Source organism: Arvicola amphibius, chromosome 5 (genome assembly GCF_903992535.2).
Source record: "Arvicola amphibius chromosome 5, mArvAmp1.2, whole genome shotgun sequence".
Classification (NCBI taxonomy): Eukaryota; Metazoa; Chordata; class Mammalia; order Rodentia; family Cricetidae; genus Arvicola; species Arvicola amphibius.
In genome coordinates, this window is record NC_052051.1 from 16,537,019 (window position 1) to 16,557,886 (window position 20,868).

The 20,868-nt window shown below is 42.1% G+C and overlaps 1 protein-coding gene across 1 annotated transcript in view; it reads left to right on the forward strand.

The window, feature by feature from the left end:
• The window catches only part of Ptprt (protein tyrosine phosphatase receptor type T), a 784,117-nt gene that overhangs the window by 371,865 nt on the left and 391,384 nt on the right, over positions 1-20,868 (forward strand). The gene's annotated exons all lie outside the window — the stretch shown is intronic.

Sequence of the window (20,868 nt, forward strand, 5' to 3'; positions counted from 1 at the left end):
TATTTATTCGAATGAAAAATGGAAACCCTAATGTCTAAGGGGTTAGACTTGGGTACTTAAAGCTTATGTTTTTCTGTGTATTTCAGTTGCTTTAGAACTCATCCCCCTTTGTCAAGGGGTAATGATGCCTATATAACAAAGCCAAAACACTTTGCATATAGTTATTAAAATACCATTTGCAAATGATATGGATGTCTTTTGATAATTGCTGGAGAATTGTGGTTTCTTTCCTCTTCTTGGTGATTCTTCTGGCATAAAATGCAGACTCTGGGCATGGGGCATGGAAAATAAGGAGAGAAGTTTTTGGCTTGGCTCTTCTCCTTCTGAGTCTTGCTGTCCTTTCAAGTCACCTGGTTGAAGACCCAGAGTAGGAACTGCTGATGGAACTGTCCCGAGATACAGAAGACACTGGTGAGAGGCCTGCCTCCCCAACCACTGTTCTGGGCCTCACAATGACTCATCCGTTGACTCATGATGATCTGAGCAAAGAAAATATAGCATAGAGAATGTGTCACTTTTCCTTGACTCTATTTTGCCTTTAGGTTTTCTAGAGCCAACATTTGCATCTCACCATCCTCATCTATACGTAAGGTAGCCCTGATGGTGTTGAAGTTCTTGCCTGCTATTGCAACAAACCTTAGTACTCAGGGACCTTATGTTAAGACAGGGACTCATAGTGAAGACAAGCTACATACGTAAACAGGTAGATCACTAGGCTGACAATCCCACAATTCCCCAAAGGGTTCAATACTCTAGAGTGAAACCACTTGCACTAAGGAAATAAGAAAAGTTTTAGGATGATACGGTGCTAAATTAACAGCCACCTTGTTTCATTAAGTCAAGAAGTAACTTTTGTTTTATAAAATTTTGGAAGTTACAGAGGATTATGAGCAGAGAAAATACTATCTTATATATCTCTAAATCTTCTATCCATTCATCCATTATTCATCTCTTCATGTATCCATGTATCTATCTATTTAACCATCCATCCATCCATCCAACTATATTCCCACTCACCTATCCATTCATCTATTTATGTATTCACCATACATCTATCCACCCATCCATTCATCCATCCTTCCTTCCATCCATCCATCCATCCATCCACCACACACCCATCCATCCATCCATCCATCCATCCACCCACCCATCCATCCACAAACCCATCCACCCAACCATCTATCCATCCATCCATCCATCCACCCACCCATCCGTCTACTCACCCATCCATCCATCCCTCCACCCATCCATCCATCCACAAACCCATCCACCCAACCATCTATCCATTCATCCATCCATCCACCCACCCACACACACACCCATCCATCCATCCATCCATCCATCCATCCATCCATCCATCCATCCATATATTGACCATTCCATCCATGTAGACATCCATTCATTCACATTTGACTACCCATTATGTGACAACTATGATTTTAGACACAGGAGAAACAACAGAAATACACAAAGTTCTTGCTCTTGTGTATTGTATTTTCAGTCTAATCCTATTAGTGACCAATCGCATGAACACACAAATATGATAACTTCTGCAAAAGACAAAGATAAATAAATATAGTAGCTTATTGTGGTAGTGATATGGCCCAAAAGGGGAAGGATGTTTTCTTTTTAGCTCATGAAATGTCTCCTTTATTGCATATTACCATAACCTACAGCCCAGATTCACAATTGACATATGGTATACCCTTTCCTGGGTGCTTGCACTCCTGCCATCTTTCCAACCCTGTGCTCTCACGGCCCCAACTTCATTACTCCTTATCATTAAGGCTTCCCCGTGCGTCATCATAACATTTGCACTGAGAAAACTTGTTTCCCTAATTTTCTCAAGGATCAATAAAAACAAATTAAAATAGAGGATTAAAGGTGTCTTTTTGTCACATTATTTTCCTGAGAACAAAAGATGTAGTGATATCATTGTTATTTCTCTAGAGGTCCCTAACTGTAATATAAAGCCATTTAGTAGACTTTCAGATGGTAATAACTCACTGCTTATTTCCCCTCCCTCCAGGGAACCAGGGGGAGGAGAAAATGCAGGTAGGCAAAAGGATGGGATGAATGAGAAAAGCTGCAGCGTCCATATTGTAAAATACATTAAGAGATGTATCACTTTGATAGTCCATTTCCTGAAAGTAAGGGGAGGGGCTGGGCAGTATGACTTGGGGTATGCAGCTCCTCGGCAAATGGAGAGGTAATTCGGGGTATGGTAAGAAGGAAGAAATGAGCTTGGCAAAAGCCAAGGGCTGTGTTGGGGAATTCGCTAAGCATTTGGAGGAATAGACAAGGGGTTCTGTGTTTCCATTTCGAGTAAGTTGAAAGAGATAGCTCCTTCAGGTAAGACAGGGAAAACTTCTCTCAAGACCCCCAGGGAACACCACAGGCCCAAAGGATGCATGTGTTTAGAAGGGAAACTATGCCCTTCGTTGACAAGGGTTGTGGGGAGTCTGTATTTCAGCCTGGGAGACCTAGTCTGACACTGTGATTGCACCGTAGGACTTGGATTATGACCACCAAGTTCATATCCTACCTGTTTACAATTCTCAGCCTCTGCTTGTCCATCTGTGATATTAAAAGCTCAATACCTACCTTATGCAGAGCTTGGAGGAGGAAATAAGATTATGGGCAAACAGGACTTAAACAGCAAGGGAACGGATGTTATTGGAGATGATGAAATGATAAATTCCTTGACCTCAACTGAGTCCTCCTAAGATCCCCCACCCTTTTCACATATGAGTAAACCCAGTCCTGCAGTCAGGAAAAGCACAGACCCAAAAACATCTGCACTTAACACATCTGCTGTACTGGTTCGTAGATCTATGACTTAGTCATTGTGCTTCTGGACCCTTGGCCATTTCACCCATAAAATAGAGCACTGCAGTTGTAATTATAGAAAGTAAATATGCTGTGGACAAGGTGCTTAGCAAGTGCCTGGCACATATTCCTTAAAACTGCACAACATGGACAGGTGTTTACAAGTTATGGCTGCTTTTTTTTATGGTTATGATGTGAGATGGAAACAAGTTAATGACTGAACTGGGAGTCTAAATCTATTGACACGGGATAATATCAAGTAGGCAAAAAATGAGCAGAGATGTTGAATATCTAAAAAGTAAAGTTATTAAACTCAGTCATAGTAAGATACTGAGAAGTTAGTGTTGAGTAATTTTGAGTGATGGAAATCTAACCTCAAACAACAACGGTATTGTTTGAGCACAATACAAGTAGAGCGTGCATTAACCTATGTAAAAAGAAAGTTAAATATAAAGAATCCTTGTCACAAACACCGTGTCCCCCAATAAATAATACAATAGTGCAATAAAACAGGAAATTAATTACCAAAGAAATAGTTTATAAGATCTGCAGATCTGACAACTGAATTGCATACTGCTAAATTATACTTAGGTGAAAGGAAAGTCCTCGAGAAATCATAGAGTAAATAGTCATGACAGGTCAGAGAATGCCTGCAGTTGTATCACAGATCAAAAGGCACACATACAGGGATGGAATTTTAAAGTAAGTTACCAGGTAACAGAGGTTGAAAAGCAAGAGGCTATAAACATAGAGAGACAAAACAAACACGCAAACAAATGAAAACAAAGCACAGGAGAAGATGTTCCATATCACCAGCCGCTGGGGAAATGTCAGCTGAAACCAGAGTAAGGCATGGCGCCTCTCTCCACTTATCTGAATGGCTCGCAGAAAAGCAGCTATGTTGTAAACTGCTAGTAAGGATGTGGAGAAACTGCTGGGAGTGGGGGAAGTCAAGTGGGAGGCCTCTCAGGAAGCTAGTCTTTTTTATTATTTTAGTTTTTGAATTCTTAAGTGTGTGTGTGTGTGTGTGTGTGTGTGTGCACCCATGTGCCATTACAAGTGCATGTGGAGGTCAGAGGACAACTTGCAGGCGTCGGTTTTCTCCTTCCACAATGCACAATGCTGGTCCGGGCAGTCAAACTCAGGGCACCGTGCTTGGCGGCAAGCACCCTGGCCCCCTGAGCCATCTGAGCAGCTTTAGTCTGTTTATAAGTCTGAAAGGGTTCTCCAATCCAGGGGCTGTATTCACGGGCGTTCATTCCACGAACATGAAACATCATCTTCACACAGAAGCTAGTGCATGAGGAGCCACACTCAAGTTCTTCATGGTAACCCCAAATTAGACAGTATCCAAGCGCCTTTTAGGGGCTCAGTGATGAAAGAGTAACTGCGAGGCAGCTGCACCATGGAGTCTACTAAGCAATGAGCAGGTGCAAACTGTTGATACGGGGCAACTCGGACAAGCACCTGGCGAAAAGTTCTTCTGAGACAAAGTAGTAAATGTTATTTTTTTTTTATATAATTCCTTCAAATGCAGTTATAGAGGCGATGGCCAGGTTATTGGTTGAGAGGGGTTTCAGTCTGGAAGGGAAGCGAAAGAGAGGAGAATGGCTTCGGTAGCAGAATAAACACCTTAGTTCCTGCAGCTCCAGCACAGTCCCTCAGACCAGGTGATCTCTTCCCACACTTACAGATGCTGCAGGTGATCTTTGATCACTCATTGCTACAAGGCAGCACCTAGCCATTTCTTTCTCTAGAGGGAGCAGGACGGGTCTACACATCACTCTCAGCGGTGAACCCTTCTTGGTTCTCTATATAAGACATTAACCATTCACATGACTCTGCCCAATTGCCTCCTAAAGTGCATTCGCTATACTGTGCTTGTCTAGAAAAGGCCAGCATTAGCTTTGCAGGCATCCAAATATGCAGACCGTAGTGGCAGGGGAGCCCTGTGATGGTGCGCTGCACGTGTTAAAATGACATAAAATTAAACACCAACATTCACAAGGATGTGTATGTGAGGTCTGAATTAACACTGTGGCTTGAGATAGTGACAGTTTCCTGTGTGCATTTTACATCAGATGTTAACAGTCCGGGAGGCTGGGTTATAGTTCTTAGGGAAGTTTTGTATGGTTCTTTGCCACCTCTCATGAATCTGTAATCATTTTTAAAGACTGAAAATGAGCTAAGCATTCAACTCAAGAATATCAGAAAAAAAGTCCAAATAAGCAAGGAAAATATTAACTGAATAGAGGAGAATTTAAAAATATATAATTTAGTTCTTTGAAAAGAATGCTAAAAAAGAGCCAGTTGATGAAAGAAAGACATGACAAACACAAATATTTTTAAAGTAGGAATATAATGAATCCTGTGCTGCTGAACTAAGAACTTTGAATGCATATAATTATGGAAAAACTTAAAATGACAAACCTAGCATAAGGACAAAAAGAACAATTCAGGAGATCAATGGGACTAAAGAAATTGAAATGATAGCCAAGCAATCCCCCAAATCACTAGGCCCTCAACAAGAAGGCTCAAGACCAAGCCAGTCAAAAGTTTCAGTGTGGATGGGGACACCTACCCCAAGTTCCTAACTCTATCCGAAGAGCTAATGTGAGCGGATGGGTGCTGAGGAAGGGAGAGTCATTCTTCTTTGGGGATCTGGCCACTGTCAGCTAGGTTGCTCACATCCCAGTGGATGGCCGCACACCCGTGTGCAGATAGGCAGCACCAGCAGACTCAGGGGTTTGCTAACAGCAACAATGACGACGACGACAACAACAACAACGACAAGAAGAACATGACGTTGGCAGGTGTAAGTGAGGATCAAGTGAAACCACCGAACTGGACCACTCCATGGGTAGAAAGAAAGGCATATTGACGATCCAACTTCAAAGGCTCTATCTTGGGGGGTGGGGGAAAGGCAGGGAGAAGAGCAAACTAGAAGGAAAGCAAGCCAGTTTGACACAACAGTCAGCAGAGCTGGTGTCTTTGAGCTGACACAGGCTGGTCTATTGACAAGAACTAGACGCCCTTGGTCTGGATCAGTGGTTCTCAACCTGTGGGTTGCACATTGCACGCATCAGATATCCTGCATATCAGATAGTTATATCATGATTCATAACAGCAGCAAAATTATAGTTATGAAGTAACAATGAAATAATTTTATGATCGGGGATCACCACAACATGAGAATTTGTATTGAAGGGTCACAGCATTAGGAAGCTTGAGGACCACCGCTCTAGGAGCTGACCTTAGAGGAAAGATTAACGGAACTTCCTGGCAGGTTAAAGGACATTCCTGATAAACAGAAAACCCACCTTTAGGCTTCCGTTTATCTGGCCAGAGTCCGTCTGTCTAGGGCTTTGTAATCAGCACTGCTTTTTTTGGGGGGAGGGGGCTGTTTTGAACCTAACAGGGGGTACTTGAGGTAGGGAGCATTAGGGGGGATTAGACACAGATAGTGTTGAATGGATATAATCAAAATGCATTTCATAAAAGTATGAAAATGTAAAAACATAGTAAAAGCGCTCATTAAAAACAAGAGCTACATTGACCCTGTCTCAAAAACATCAACCACAGCATCAAAACCCACTGAGCTCATGAGCCTGCTGAGCGGTAGGTGCTAACAAGTTACCAGAAGAGTCTTGACTTTTAACTTAATGCTATTTTTTTTTCTAGAAAATCAAACAAGGGCAATTTAGTTCCTTTTATGAAGTTACTAGAACCTAAATTCTAAAATCAGTTAAAAATCCAAGACAAGAAATTATAGGCACATTTTATGTATGGATGTATCTGAAACCAAATCCAGCCAGTGGGTTCAACACCGTTTAGAAAAATATTTATCTTGTACATGGAAGCTTATCTCAGAACTGAGTTAATTTCAGTAAGAGCATAATTCATTACTTTAATATAAGTGACATAAATCATATAGCTGCTTACATGAGACAAACATTTGTTAAAACATTGTCAACAATTTATCATTTAATTTTAAATGTATTTAGAAAACAGAAGGAAATTTTTAAAATTTAAATTTCCATACTTAAGCAGAATCCTGCAGAAAATATGACCCTTGAGTCATCGGGAGTAAGATTTAGGCATATCTCTATGAGTTCAAGACCAGACTGGTCTACATAGAGAGTAATAAGACAGACCAGGATATAGAGTGAGACTCTGTGGTGGTTTAAATGAGAATTACCCCCATAGGCTCATAAATTTATAGGCTTGGTCATCAGTTAGTGAACTGCTTAGAAAGATTAGGGGGCGTGATCTTGTTGGAGGAGGAATGTCATTGGGAGTGGACTTTGAGGATCAAAAGCCCATACCAGACTCTGTAATGTAACTCTCAGTTACTTCTCTTGCGCCATACCTACCTACAATCTAACAGCAATTCTGCCAAGCTTCCTGCCATGGTGATAATAGACCAACACTATGAAACTATGAGCAAATCCCCAATAAACTTCTTTACAAGAATTGTCTTGTAGTATGGTTGAGCATCCTTTGGGTATATGCCCAAGAGTGGTATTGTTGGGTCTTGAGGTAGGTTGATTCTCAATTTACCTAGGAAATGCAATACTGATTTCCAGAGTGGTTGTACAAGTTTGCATTCCCACCAACAATGGAGGAGTGTTCCCCTTACTCCACACCCTCTTGAGCATAAGCTATCGTTGGTGTTTTTTGATCTTAGCCATTCTGACTGGTTTAAGATGAACTCTCAGAGTTGTTTTGATTTTTTTTTTTTTTTTTTTTTTGCCATTTGAGATTCTTCTGTTGAGAATTCTCTGTTGAGTTCTGTACCCCATTTTTAATCGGGTTATTTGGAATTTTGATGTCTAATTTCTTTCTTTCTTTTTGGTTTTTTTGAGACAGGGTTTCCCTGTAGTTTCTAGCCTGGCCTGTAACTAGCTCTTGTAGACCAGAGGCTGGCCTCGAACTCAGAGATCCGCCTGCTTCTGCTTCCCGAGTGCTGGGATTAAAAGCATGCGCCACCACCACCCGGCTTTTTTTTTGGGGGGGATGTCTAATTTCTTGAGTTCTTTATATATTTTGGAGATTAGTCCTGTCTGATGTGGGGTTGGTGGAGATCTTTTCCCATTCAGTAGGCTGCCTTTTTGTCTTATTGACTGTGTCCTTTGCTTTACAGAAGCTTCTCGGTTTCAGGAATGTCCCATTTATTTATTGTTGCTCTCAGTGTCTGTGCTACTGGTGTTATGTTTAGGAAGTGGTCTCCTGTGCCCATGCATTGAAGGCTACTTTCCACTTTCTCTTCTATCAGGTTCATTGTGGTCTGATTTATATAGATGTCTTGACTTGATTTATATTTGGACTTGAGATTCATGCATGGGGATAGATATGGATGTGGTTTCTCTTTATAGCAATAGAGCACTAAGACAGACCTTTTCTTAAAAACTAAATAAATTAATAAAAGTAAACTCGTTGGAATTAGAGGGATGTTAAGGGAACAATAATTAGAATTCGTTGGTTTGACAAAGAGTAGGTAAAGTAGATAATGCCACTGATTGTTATGCGTGTGTTGCTACACAGAATTCTCACACAACGAGGAGTTGAGGGTGTCTGAAAGCCCTTTGTCCAATTAAGCTTAATCATTAGTCTTAATCTCTTAGGACTATATATACTGGAAAGAGGCTCATGCAAATCCACATAGGGATATACTGTAGAAGGTGCTCTTCAGCACAGTTTATAGTAGTCATTACTGGGAAGTGAATCCTTCAGTGGGGAGTAGACTGACCCCGTAGACGGGCATAAACCCTGAAATCCCATGTAGTGGTTGGAAGTGGTTGACTAAGGGCACATAGGGGCATAGACATATGTCAAAGGAATAGTGCTAAACAGCAAAGAGAGAAAGCTGGAATATATTCCAATTTACATAATTAAAATGCATGCATACTAATCAATTGCATGCATTTTTAAAAATTCATTCAAGCAAGAGAACATATGTGGAAATCACATTTCTATGGAGGAAAGGCAATGAAGGTGAAAATGGAGATAAAAATGCAGAAATATATAAATGCAGAAATATATAAATGCAGAACAATATTTGGGAATTGTATGGGCTTCTGTTGCTCTTGTAACGAGTCACTACACATGAATCTATTTTTATTGTCAGAAGTTCAAAATAGTTCTTCCAGGCTGTTCCTTTTGCAGAGTTTAGGTGAGAATCAGTTTCCTTCCTTTTTTCTAGGAGGCTGCTTACGTTGCTTGGCTTGGGGAAACTCTCTCTATCTTTGGTACTAGTATGCCTTGGAGAGGCATACTCTCTCTTCTTGCATCTTCTGTTCTGCTTTTAAGGACCTTTTGATACAGTGAGTTCAGCAAGATGGTCCAGGGTAACCTCCCTGAAGTAGTTGCTCAACTTAATCTTATCCAGTGTATTTCTTTATAGAAGGTAGCAGGTTCTAGATGACATGTATTTATTTCCAATCACAGGGGATTTGGTACCAAGAAGTAGGATTTTAGTATGTGTGGGTGCATGTGGTCTGAGTAGGTGTTTTTGTGGTGGGGGTGTATACTTAACCTGACCAGTTTGTCAGATGGCTCAGCCAGTTCACTTTGACCTTGGGAAGGCCAGAGTGACTTTCCTAGCTGTGTCCCTTTGTCCCAGAGAATCATCACACAGTAATCTACATAGGCAGAGAGAGGCCACTGTCTTGCATTTTGTGTATTCAGCAGAAACTTCTGGATTTCCAGACATCGGCTGCAAAATCAGATTTCCCTTTCTCCAGAGGACCAATTCTGGACTGTGTATTATAAGGCTATAACCAAAGCATAGACATGTATCGATTTGGATTGTTTGAGCTATCATTCAGCAAATATTGACTCACACTGCCTTCTCCTTTCATCCTCTGTGGATAGCAGCCCCACTCCTGTTGGGTTTGCCTATGTGACCTGCCCTGACTGATATAGTCATTATTCATAGACATGATATAAGGGAGCTTTTGGGAATTGTACACAGGTTGGCTTAATTCTGACAAATCTATCAAAGAAGACACAGGGCCTGGGGAGTGCTGACCTTGTAGCCTAGGATCCAGAATAAATAGAACAAACCTAAAAACAGCTCAAAAGCTTAAGTCAAGCTGAGCCTAGCCTGGATAATACATGTAAGACCATATAAGAGACTCAAAAATAAATACCTAGTTTTAAAGCAATTGCTTGGGAGTGATTTATTACACAGCACTATGATATGTCAATACTACACCTATGTGCATATATAATTCCATTCAAACCTCACAAGAACCTCAGGAGATAAGGGCTAACCTAGGTATTCAGGGTTGAGAGTTCATAAATAAGGTTTGATGGGCAAGAGAGAGAAGTTGTGAGAATGGTGGGCATCTGAGAAAGGTCTCGTGTAAATTGAGGTCTGATGAAAAGCAGGAAAAGCAGGGTTATAGAGGACTTGCAACTTGACCTTGGTTTTCTGAGGCGACCCTCCACAACCGTTGAAAGTCAATGAAAAATAATAGTGGTGGGTGGTCTTAGTCTCTGTTCTATAGCTATGAAGAGTCACTACAACCAAGGCAACTCTTCTGAAAGAAAGTAATTAATTGGGGGCTGGCTAACAGTTGCTGAGGGACAGTCCATCATCATAGCAGGAATCACACATGGCAGGTAGGCATGGGGCTGAGAGCTCTACTTCCTGATCCACGGGCAGTCAGGTAAAGAGAAACACTGGGACTTGTGTGGGCGTTTAAAACATCAAAGCCCATCTCTAATGAACAGCTCCTCCAACAAGTCTGTATTTACTGTAAGAAGGCCATGCCTCCTAATCCTTCCCAAACACTTTCACTAACTGGGACCAAGCATTCAAATACATGAGCCTATGGGGACCATTTTCATTTAAACCACCAAATGTAAGCCACCAAATGAGGATTTTTTTTCCCTATCAGAGTTGTAAAGATGGTCAGGTAAAATCTGTAAGACCATACCACTGCATCGCAGCAAAGGGCCAGCCTCCATATTGGAGCCTCAGCCAGGACCGTGATGTGTGCATTTTATCCTGCCACTGTCATGGAAAGGTGTACAAGCAGGCCAGGAAGTGCTTCATAAATGATCCAGATGGCATTAGGAAGGCTAAGGTACTCTCTGGCTCCTGCTTCCCTATCCCATACCCTACCTGGCTTCCCTTTGGGATGTTTGGCAAAGTCACTGGAATAAAGCTCTACTCATATCATTCATTCATTTCCATCCCCTTTGGCCAGGTAGATCCCAAGCAAGAGTGGACAGAGCATAAAGCTTCCTTTAACTGACAGTGGTTTTTATTTGAAAATGTTCCTACAGTTTAATGATACTCTTGTACATTTCAAAGAATAAAGCTTTGGACATCATTAAAAAAAAAAAAAGCTTGGTAGGCATTTCTGGGGCTGCTGACACAGCAGGGCTCGTCAGGGTCCAGCAGTCCTGAGCAGTGTCTATAGATTAATACAATTCCTTGTGAGATCAAGAGTGTCCCGGGGTGGAGGAGTTCTCGGCTGTGAGCTGTCAGAGCTTTGAAAAAGCCCAGATCTGAATATAAAAGCCAGACTCTCTCACTGAAAGGGAAAGTAGTAGTTTTGGAGAGGGACCATCAAAGTCCAATTAGGAGCTATGACTTCTGCATGTTGTACAGAGTCTAGACACAATTTGATCTACAACAAGGCTTCTTAAATAGTGACAGCAATAGCTATATTGAAGGTTCTTTCCCAAGTCCACTGCTGTCATTATGCAGAGTCAAGAGAACAAAAATGTTCAGAATATTTAACACCTTGAATCCAGCACAAAGTGGCTTTTGACCATCAAGAGTGTTTTTCCTTTCACTTACCCACGGTTCTTCTCTCTCTCTCTCTTTCTCTCTCTTTTTCTCTCTTTCTCTCTCTTTCTCTCTCTTTCTATTTCTCTCTCTTTCTCTTTCCTTCCTTCTCTTATTTTTTTATTTTGACAATGGATAAGGATACTGGCCATGGATTAAAGGTGAATTGAAATAAAACCTGGAAGATGTTGTAGGCTTGGCATCTCTTCCTCCACCCTCCCTAAATCGCCTCCTCTTTATCTGGAATCTGAAACCATGTAATTTGGAAATTGCTTCTCTCTTTCCAACCTGATTTTCTCTGCAACAAAAGTAATTTTTAAACATTCTAAAGCTTTTATTTCCAGACTTCAGCCTTGTGCCTGTGTCAAGCGAATGTTCCCAGCTTCTGAGCACTTGAGCAGCTAATGTGTTGGGAGGCATGGCTGGCAGACCACCTTGTCCCAGGGCTCAGCGACAGAGCAGGTGGAGAGGCGAGGGAAATTGGAGATCTGGGGAAGCACAGTTAGTTGGCTAGGGTTCCAGCTTTGTGGCTGTGGATTTCTCAGTCTACATCGCACAGTGGTACAGGACATGAAGAACATGAACATTCAAGCCTGTTCAGGGAGTATTGTTTTCTGTAGTAGTCAAGATAAAGTACCTGTTTATAACTAGTATCCTTAACTGTCAGAGTTCTCAATATGTGTGCTGAAGCCACCATGAATGCCTGGGAACTCCTAAAGACACCAAGAGCTATTTCTAAATATAGGAAATGCAGCAGCACGAAGCAGACACCATGCAAGCTGCTAACCTTAGGCAGTCTCTAGTTTGGGAACTAGACTATGTGGCTTGTGTGCATTTGCCATGATACCATAGCTTTGCAAAGCCAGGTTTTGGGCTGTGTCTCTGGTGAAATGCAATTATTGGATACAAATCAACTTGGAGCTGGCAACAGATCTAACGGTGTCTGAACTGGACCCACAGTGAAGAAACTGTGTGGTGCTGCTCAAAACGATGCACGTGTTCATTAGTGAATAGTGATCGTTAAGAGTAAAATAATTCATCCTCCTCTTGATGTGTGTGCTGGATAGTTTTATGTCAACTTGACACAAACTAAAGTCATCTGAGAAGAGGGAACCACAATTAAGAAAGTGCCTCCACAAGATCTGGCTTAAAGCAAGCCTGTAGGGAATTTTTTAAATTAGTGATTGATGGGGAAGGGCCCAGCTCATTATGTGTGGGGCCACCCCTGAGTTGGTGGTTCTGGGTTCTATAAGAAACCAGGCTCAGGAAATTGGGATGAGCAAGTCAGTAAGAAGTACTTCTCCATGGCCTCTGCATCAGCTCCTGCCTTCAGGTTTCTGCCCAGTTTGAGTTCCTGTCCTGACTTCCTTCAGCGATGGGCTCTGATATGGAATGGTGAACCAGGCAAACCTTTTCCTCCTCCAAGTGGTTGAGGTCATGGTGTTTCATCATAGCAACAGAAACCCTGTCTAAGACAATGTGTCTGTCTTGTTTTCTCAAATCCTCCTTAAGATGCCCAGGTATAGGTATTTAAGAGATTATATTAATTGACTACTGAATGAAGCTAGTAGATGTTTCTTTGGCTTGGGTTGTACAAAAATAAATGACTTAAAACAGCAAGGGCACCATGAACTGGGAAAGTCTGGGAAGCTGTGGTTAACTGTGTGCGAAGAAGGGTCTACAAAACAGAGACAGTAATAGGAGGAAATTAGACAAATGGCATCAATGTAGGAAGCAGTAGTCTCTAGCGCCAGCAAGAAAGGGAAGGGCTACAACTGCAAAACCCTAAAAGATAGGAATAAAGAGTATTTTTCTGGCTGGTGCTACTATGAAGCTTATTCTATCATTCTCTCTCTCTCTCTCTCTCTCTCTCTCTCTCTCTCATTGAAAAGTACATTTTGTATGAAGCTCAATCTTTCACTATTGGAGAAACTCTAAACTAGACCTGTATATTTTGATGAAAGACCTCCCACCCTCAGATGAATAACTTGCACTGGCATGAGCACACAAGAATTTGGTGGCAGCATCTTCCTACTCCTCCGGCCCCACCCTTGCTCCACCTATTGGCAAAAGGAGCACTGAGGCCAGTGATTAAGCAGAGATATGGTTTTTTTTTTTTTTTTTTTTTTTTTTTTAATCTCACTCCCCACGCCTAAAAGTAGGGTATCAAAGGAGTGTTCGGAGTCTGGCCTGGCAGTGCACACCTGGAATTCTAGCACTTGGGATGCAGAGGTAAGACAATCAGGAGTTCAAGGTCATCCTCAACTACAGAGCAAATTCAAGGCCAGCCTGGAATAGCTGAGGCCCTGTCTCAAAGCAAACAAGAACAAATGGTGCTTAGAGCCAAGAAACAATGCTTTAGTACCTGGTTCAGAGCCCTCAGTTTCCAGCTCTGAGGCTCTTATACCAGTCCATCAGTCACTTCTTGAGACTGATTTTATCTGAATCTTGGCTCTCTATCCTGGTCTTATGGATAGAAGTGGACCAGGCGTGATTAAACTCTCGCTTGCATTTCAACCAAATTCAGTCGTAGTGTGAGGTCACGGATTTGGATCAGAGTAGCTGATCTTTAGACTAAGGTCCAGAGTTGAGTAGATGCTGAGATAGACGAGGAACTATAAAAGATAAAGGACTGACAACTTGTAGTCCACATGTCACCTCTGCCTAACCACCCTCTGTGCCCAGCACACACTGGCTGGCATTTTATCTAGTTTGCCTCTCATCTGGTTTCTTTAAAGCAGTTACTATTTTATTGTAACATGACACATGCTATTTCCTTCAGCATGTAATTTGGTCAGGCCATGTGCTTGATTGCCACTGTGGTTATCTGACTCTGCCCTGCCAAGGATTAATCTTGAGGAAGGCAGAGAACCTGTCACATTTTTAAGAAGACTATGTTCCCAACACCTCATCTGCCACCCTGTTGCTACCTACGTTATTTTAAACTGAATCACAGAGAAAAGTAAAACTTTGTGTAGAAGGAGAGGAAAGATTAGGAGGTGGTAGCAGGACTTGAAATCAACCTGCTTGTTTTTCTCCACAGTGCTCATTATCAAATGGCCCCTAACACATTTGTCTGATATAGTATTCAATCCTCTTGCCTTCAATAGAATACATTCTCTATAAGAAGAGAGAGGATATTTGGTCTGCTCTTACATACCATATAGTGCTGGGTATAAAGCAAGAGCTTAAAATATTTATTTGAAGAAAGCATCTTTCCAGTGTTTTACCTTGAGCAAAGAATACCCTTAGTGCACTGTTACAGCTATCCTGACTGTTACTGTTATTCCTTGATATGGACGGGAGGTTGGGCCAAGACATGTGGACTTGCTAGGGCATCACTGTATAGGGCCCACCCGTCTGGTAAGAGGTAGGGATAACTACTCCACTGCCCTGTCCTTATACACCTCAGCCTTTCAATGGCCATCTGTCTACCCGTTATAAGTCCTTCGATATTAAACATGCTATCCTCTCTGTTTGGGCTTTAATCTTTTCATCCCCCACTTCTCCCAGCCCCATCCTGACACACCTTCCCATTTACGTTCACATATGTAGGTCTGTGTCACTGGCATGGGATGACTGTATTATATAGATAGTGAAGCTTAGTCCAGAGCCAGGAGCCTTCGAGTCAAGACCAAGAACATACCACCCAGGAGTACACAAGCATTTGAGCTGAGAAATCTAAGCCTTATTGAATACTCTCAGTACCACAGAGGCTTCTGATACATGTCTTGGTAGATAACTACTATTTTGCCAATTGGCATAATCTGTATAAGAAATTGGTTGTCTTTAGAAGCCTGTTGACTAGCATAATGATTACTATAAATTATTAAAGTTATTCAAAATATGTAGTCTAGCCAATAGTTTTGTTTATTCTGTTGGAGTACTGGAGACAGAACTCAGGACCTTGTGTGTCCTTGGCAAGCGGCTTCAGTCTGAGTTACACCTTCAGGTCCCAGATCCTTTCACAACATTTTTCAGACTTGCACAGTGACAAGCAAGATCTCTGCTTTTCAAACTTTTTTCTATAAGATATTTTTATTGATTATTTAAATAACACCCCAGAAAATTGACATAATTGTTTACATTTGTGCTGTCTCTTGAACCTTGCTCAGTCTCAATTAGTGTCATCTTGTATATCCCATTCTTTTTCTTTTTTTTTAAAGCTGAACCTCATGCCATGATTCCTAAACAGTCCTGTGACTGGGTGACTTTAAGACATTTGTTTTGTCCCTTCTATGAGAGCAGTCAAATGAAACCCCATAACCTTGACTGCCTGATCTACACAAAGCATCGTGGAAGCATAGGCATCCCCATTATACATGGGTTGTCTGGCCAGGTGCCATTACAAACACAGGTATGAACAGACATAGCAGAGACTACCAGACCTTCAGGGTCTGAAATATTTGCTATCTGGTCTCTTACACAAAGGGAAAATATTTTCCCACTTACGATACTATCCCATCTGCTCCAAATGATCCTTTCATGCAAAATGGAAAGCAAATTGCCTTAAAGGACAGACTTCTGGGCCCTCACTGAGCCATATGGAACAGACTGACCTATTTTGTGCTTGCTGGCTAATACATGTTCATATAATAAATGTTCATCTGCGAAGTAGAATTGGGCTCAAGACTTGCTCTCATTATAACCTAATAATGCAGTTATAGAGGAATCGTTAACCTGAACTCACCTCAAATTTCTTTGGTGGCTTCAGTTTCTATCAAAAAGAATGTCTGGGTTGTGCAAGACTCATGTTCAAATTGGCTCAAGTGAGTCCCCAAAGTGAAGCTATACATTGCTGCTCTGTGTACCCAGGAGGCTAGTACTTCCCCTGCAGAGGACACAGTGGGCTCTGTCACGCTCTCCTTCATAGCTATTATGCCTGTACCCCGCTAGTATAAATTCCACTAAGATGAGAAAGTATCTGCCTCATTCACCTTTATCTCCAATGCCCGGTCCATCTCAGAGATCTAATATATTTTCATAGACGTTATAACCTACCTATAGTATTATCCGAAGAGGTATCCTTGAAAGGTTAGTAATGATAAATCATTGCTGGTTAAAGCGTAAGCCTAGAAGCAACCTATAGTACATACAAGGTCAGGAGCTGGAGCATGGTAATGTCCCTGAGTTCTGCTTGACTTAATATCAGGTCATCTCACTTCCTCTTCTGGGAAGTGTAACTCTGTCAGACACACAGTTGACATACTGACTTCTTGCTTCACTCATGGCCCTTGGAGACATCCATCACACAAATAGGATAATGAGGCCCAGCTATAGGTAGGAGAAGGGAACTGCTTTCCAGTTAGGTGCTCACAGAGACAATGATCTTCTCACCATACTATGGTACCTCCTTGATCAATATATACTGTTCAGTTTAGGGATACGATGAAATGGTCAATGAATTACCTTCTCCAGGACATTGCCACAAGAAGGTAGTGGACAACCCACCTCCTCCGCTATCTTGTTCCAGCTTCTGATCGTTAGAATTGTCAAGGCAGCTGCTGTCAGATGTCTGTGTGGTTGGTCATGGTCAACAAATTCCAGCCACCAAACATCTGCAATAATAAAAGTCAGTTAAAAAGTGAAGGATTCGAGAAAGAAGATGGATTTTTAACTTTGCTCCTTTTTCCTTTTCCCCCTCCTCTGTGTATCATTTCCATGCAGGAATTGCAAATTAATGGCCACATCGAGCTATCTGTCAATGTATTACTGCTCTTGCAGTGTCAAATTATGTTGGCAATAATGTTTCCAGCTGCCTAGGACTCCATTGCAATTTAATTTGAAAGGAACTCAAATTGCATCTCCAAATGGATAAAAAATTAATTTTACATACAAGCTCTCCACCTCCACATTTTCAGCCCCATGCCCCAAATTATCTCAATTTAGGTTCAACTTGGAACAGTACATGTGCCCAGCCAGCTCCACATGCCAAGATGAATACATGGTAAATTCATGAACTGGAAATCTGATTTCTGCTCCTTTCTTTAATAAGATGTTCTGCTTTGATTAAGGTCATTAGGAGATTCTACAGCTATTTCCTTTGACTTAATGGCTGAGTCCATGCAGAACAAAACCAGAAGGCAATTCTGAGTTAACCACATGATTACCCTTAAAATTGAAACACAAAGAGACCCCTGGAACACCCTGTTGCTTATTGTTTTTTTCTATTATATTAGGACCTTGGTTATGCTCCTGAGGTCAGGCATCATTGGCTTTTTAGATTTACATATCCATCAATTTAATTTGGCTGTTTGTCTAACCTATATATTAGTTCTATGTTCAAGTTATCATGCGACAAAACCTCCTGTGATTCAATTAGAGGTTGACAAAAGTCTCTAGGTGTGCTAACTAGAGAATTTAAGGCAGTCACAATGGTCAAGGAAGTCCTTTGAAAAATTTACCAGCAAATAGTGATTTTAGAACTGGACTTTGAATATATTGACAAGCAATTAGTCTCTGTAGGCAGCATCTCAAACACAGAGAACAACACAGACAAAAGCAAGGGATGTCAAAGGACTTGCATGCCATATTCCCCTTTAGGAGTCTAGGGTTTGATATATAAATAGTAGAAACAGAGGCAGAGGGAATTGGGGTAGGAAGCTCCCAGTAAAGAAGCTAAGCTTCTTTTTAGAGGTGGCAATAGTTTCTTAAAATGTTAGGGACACACACACACACACACACACGCACCTGCACCTGCACCTAGCACATGCAAAATTCTTAATGACCCTGAAATAAAAGGACAAATGGAAGCCTGTGACCAGTTTCTATTCTCCTTTGACCCAACTCTGTTTCTCTCATCAAGGACTTGTGCAAATATGGGTGGAGACCTCAGGCCTCAAATTCAAGCTCTCTCTGCTCCTCTTCTCAGCTATTCTTTGCCCTAGCAGTGCTCACAGGAAGGGACAACTAAGGAAAGTAGGCCTCACAGGACCTACAATGAGTTTGGAGCTATGGAGACAGAAAATCTTAGGGTTTCAGTGACGTGAAGCATGTTCAGAAGGCAGATCAGGGGACAGGTGGGCACGATGCACCCACTGCTGAGCCCTTGTCCTGGGAAGAAGTCAGTCTGACAGGATCCAATATGGGACTCAGAACAAGGTCCATGGCTGCACTGCGAAGGTGTTGGGATGAGAGCCACTTCTATTTCCCATAAGAGAATAACTTTCCAAGGCTTACATGAGCCAGCAGCTCTGTGCTCTGTCTGCTGTCTTTTTGGCCTGTTACTGAAGAAGGTCACATGGACAAGACCTTATCTGGAAGCAGAGACCAGAGGCTGTAGGCTTGGATGTATTTACACGAGGGATATAAATTCAACAAACCAATCTCTACTGCACACACAAGACTTTCTCAGCAATTTCAACTTGTTTGCACCGACCCAAATGTAAACCCAGGACTTTGACCATGGAAGGCAATTACTGGCGCAGCATCTCAGTTTGGCAGGTGAAGCTATTTGGGAGGTGGGGGTCATCACACTTGAAAGTATGAGTGTTCCCATCACACATTCTGAAAACTAGTTTTTCTCGTGTAGGATTTCAGGATCCTCTCTTGGTTGAAAACAAAGCAAAAAAAGAAACGCGTGCCTCGGAGATCCTGCCGATGTGCTGGCGTGCATAGAGGAGGAGGGGTGGAAACAAGTGATTGGAACTCAGTTTCCTAGAACAAACGACCATCTGGTCATCTCCTAGGAAGTCCGCTCGACAGATCCCAGAGATGCTAGACAAACGGAAAATAGTCGTTGGCAATCTGGGAGACAAATGTATAAACAAGCAGTTCCTGGGCAGTGTGACAAGTGCTAATTATGATGGACAGTGGTGCTTGGAGGTAGGGCTGTGTTCCGCTTGAAGCCTCGGGGACATAGACCACAGGGTTGTTTCCCAAAGGCAGATGCTGAAGCTCTACCTAGCCCAGAGCTCCTGCCTCATAGCCAACGCCTCTGCCTTCTAGAATGTGAATGACCATGGTCACAAGACACTTTCAACTGCATTTACCTTACCCAGGGGGCCACTAGAGCCCCAACTTACTGCCTTTGAACTGAGATTTCCCTGAACCTCTTAATTTTAATAGACTGGGGGAACCTTCACAACCATCTCCCAAGGTCTCTTTAGTGGACTGATGTATTCTGAGTCCCCTTTTTCTGGTGATGCTGTGGAGAGTCCTATTTGGCCGAAGTGTGCATGCATGTCTCAGTTCTGTCTGAAGTCTAGTCATAGTAAATATTTTTGTGACATCTGAAGAGAAGTCACATGGAAAGCAGTCATATTTGTGGGTCCTCCCAACATTCTACTATGTACTTATTTCCCTACTTTTCCTAATTTATCTACCCACCCAAGAACTTGGTGTTTGTCTTCTCATGAAGGCTTAGTAGGGCTGCAAGCAAGGCCCTGGGAATGCAGCTCCTAGTCTTAAAACACTCCCGTACATGTGGGTAGCAATGACTGGACTTAGTGGGCTATAAACAATAACAAAACAATGGGAAGTTTGGAAGGGTTGTGTTGGGGGAACATGGGGCAAGGTGGAGGGGAAAATGGGAATAGAATTGGTATTTTATTGTATACATGTATGAAATGCTCAAGAAAAAGACAAACTTTTAAAGGCTTCTTAGGGCATTTCTCCAAGAGAGGCAGTTCTGTGTAAGAGGAATCCCCACTGTTAGGGAAAGGCAATTTTCTCTCTTTACAGTTCATTTTATGCTCATTAGCAGCCCTCTGAGATTAGTGCAGTAATTTCCATGTTATAGATGAGAAGATGGAGGCACAAAGATGGAGTGCCCTTGGCCAAGGTCACTTAGCTATTGTGTGCCAGACTCTGGCTTCCAGCTATGTTCCAGCTCAATCATGTATTCTCTGGAGAAGCAGGGTCTACTCCTGTGCCCCAAAATTCCTAAACCAGAGGGAAGCTCTTTGCTGCATGTCAGGCTTCCCACTCCTCTTGAACCCCGTGAGAAGAGGGAAGGAAGGCTCCGGGATCAGGTCCCTCACAGAAAGTCAGGAAGGTGTTTATATGTACATCTGTACAGTTGGGTGGCGGAAAATAGGGTGGGAATTGAAGACAGGCCTGTGTACAGCTTAGCACTGAGTCCCAGCATTGACTCCGCTGGTGGCAAGTCCCAGGCTCTTAAGGACAAAGCAATTTTTGTGTTACAATTTTTGTTCTTCCCTAGCTTTCCTCTAGGTCTCTTCCAAATCCCCAACGGCTGTGGTCTGCCTCATGTTTACGCTCCTATTCTGACCTGT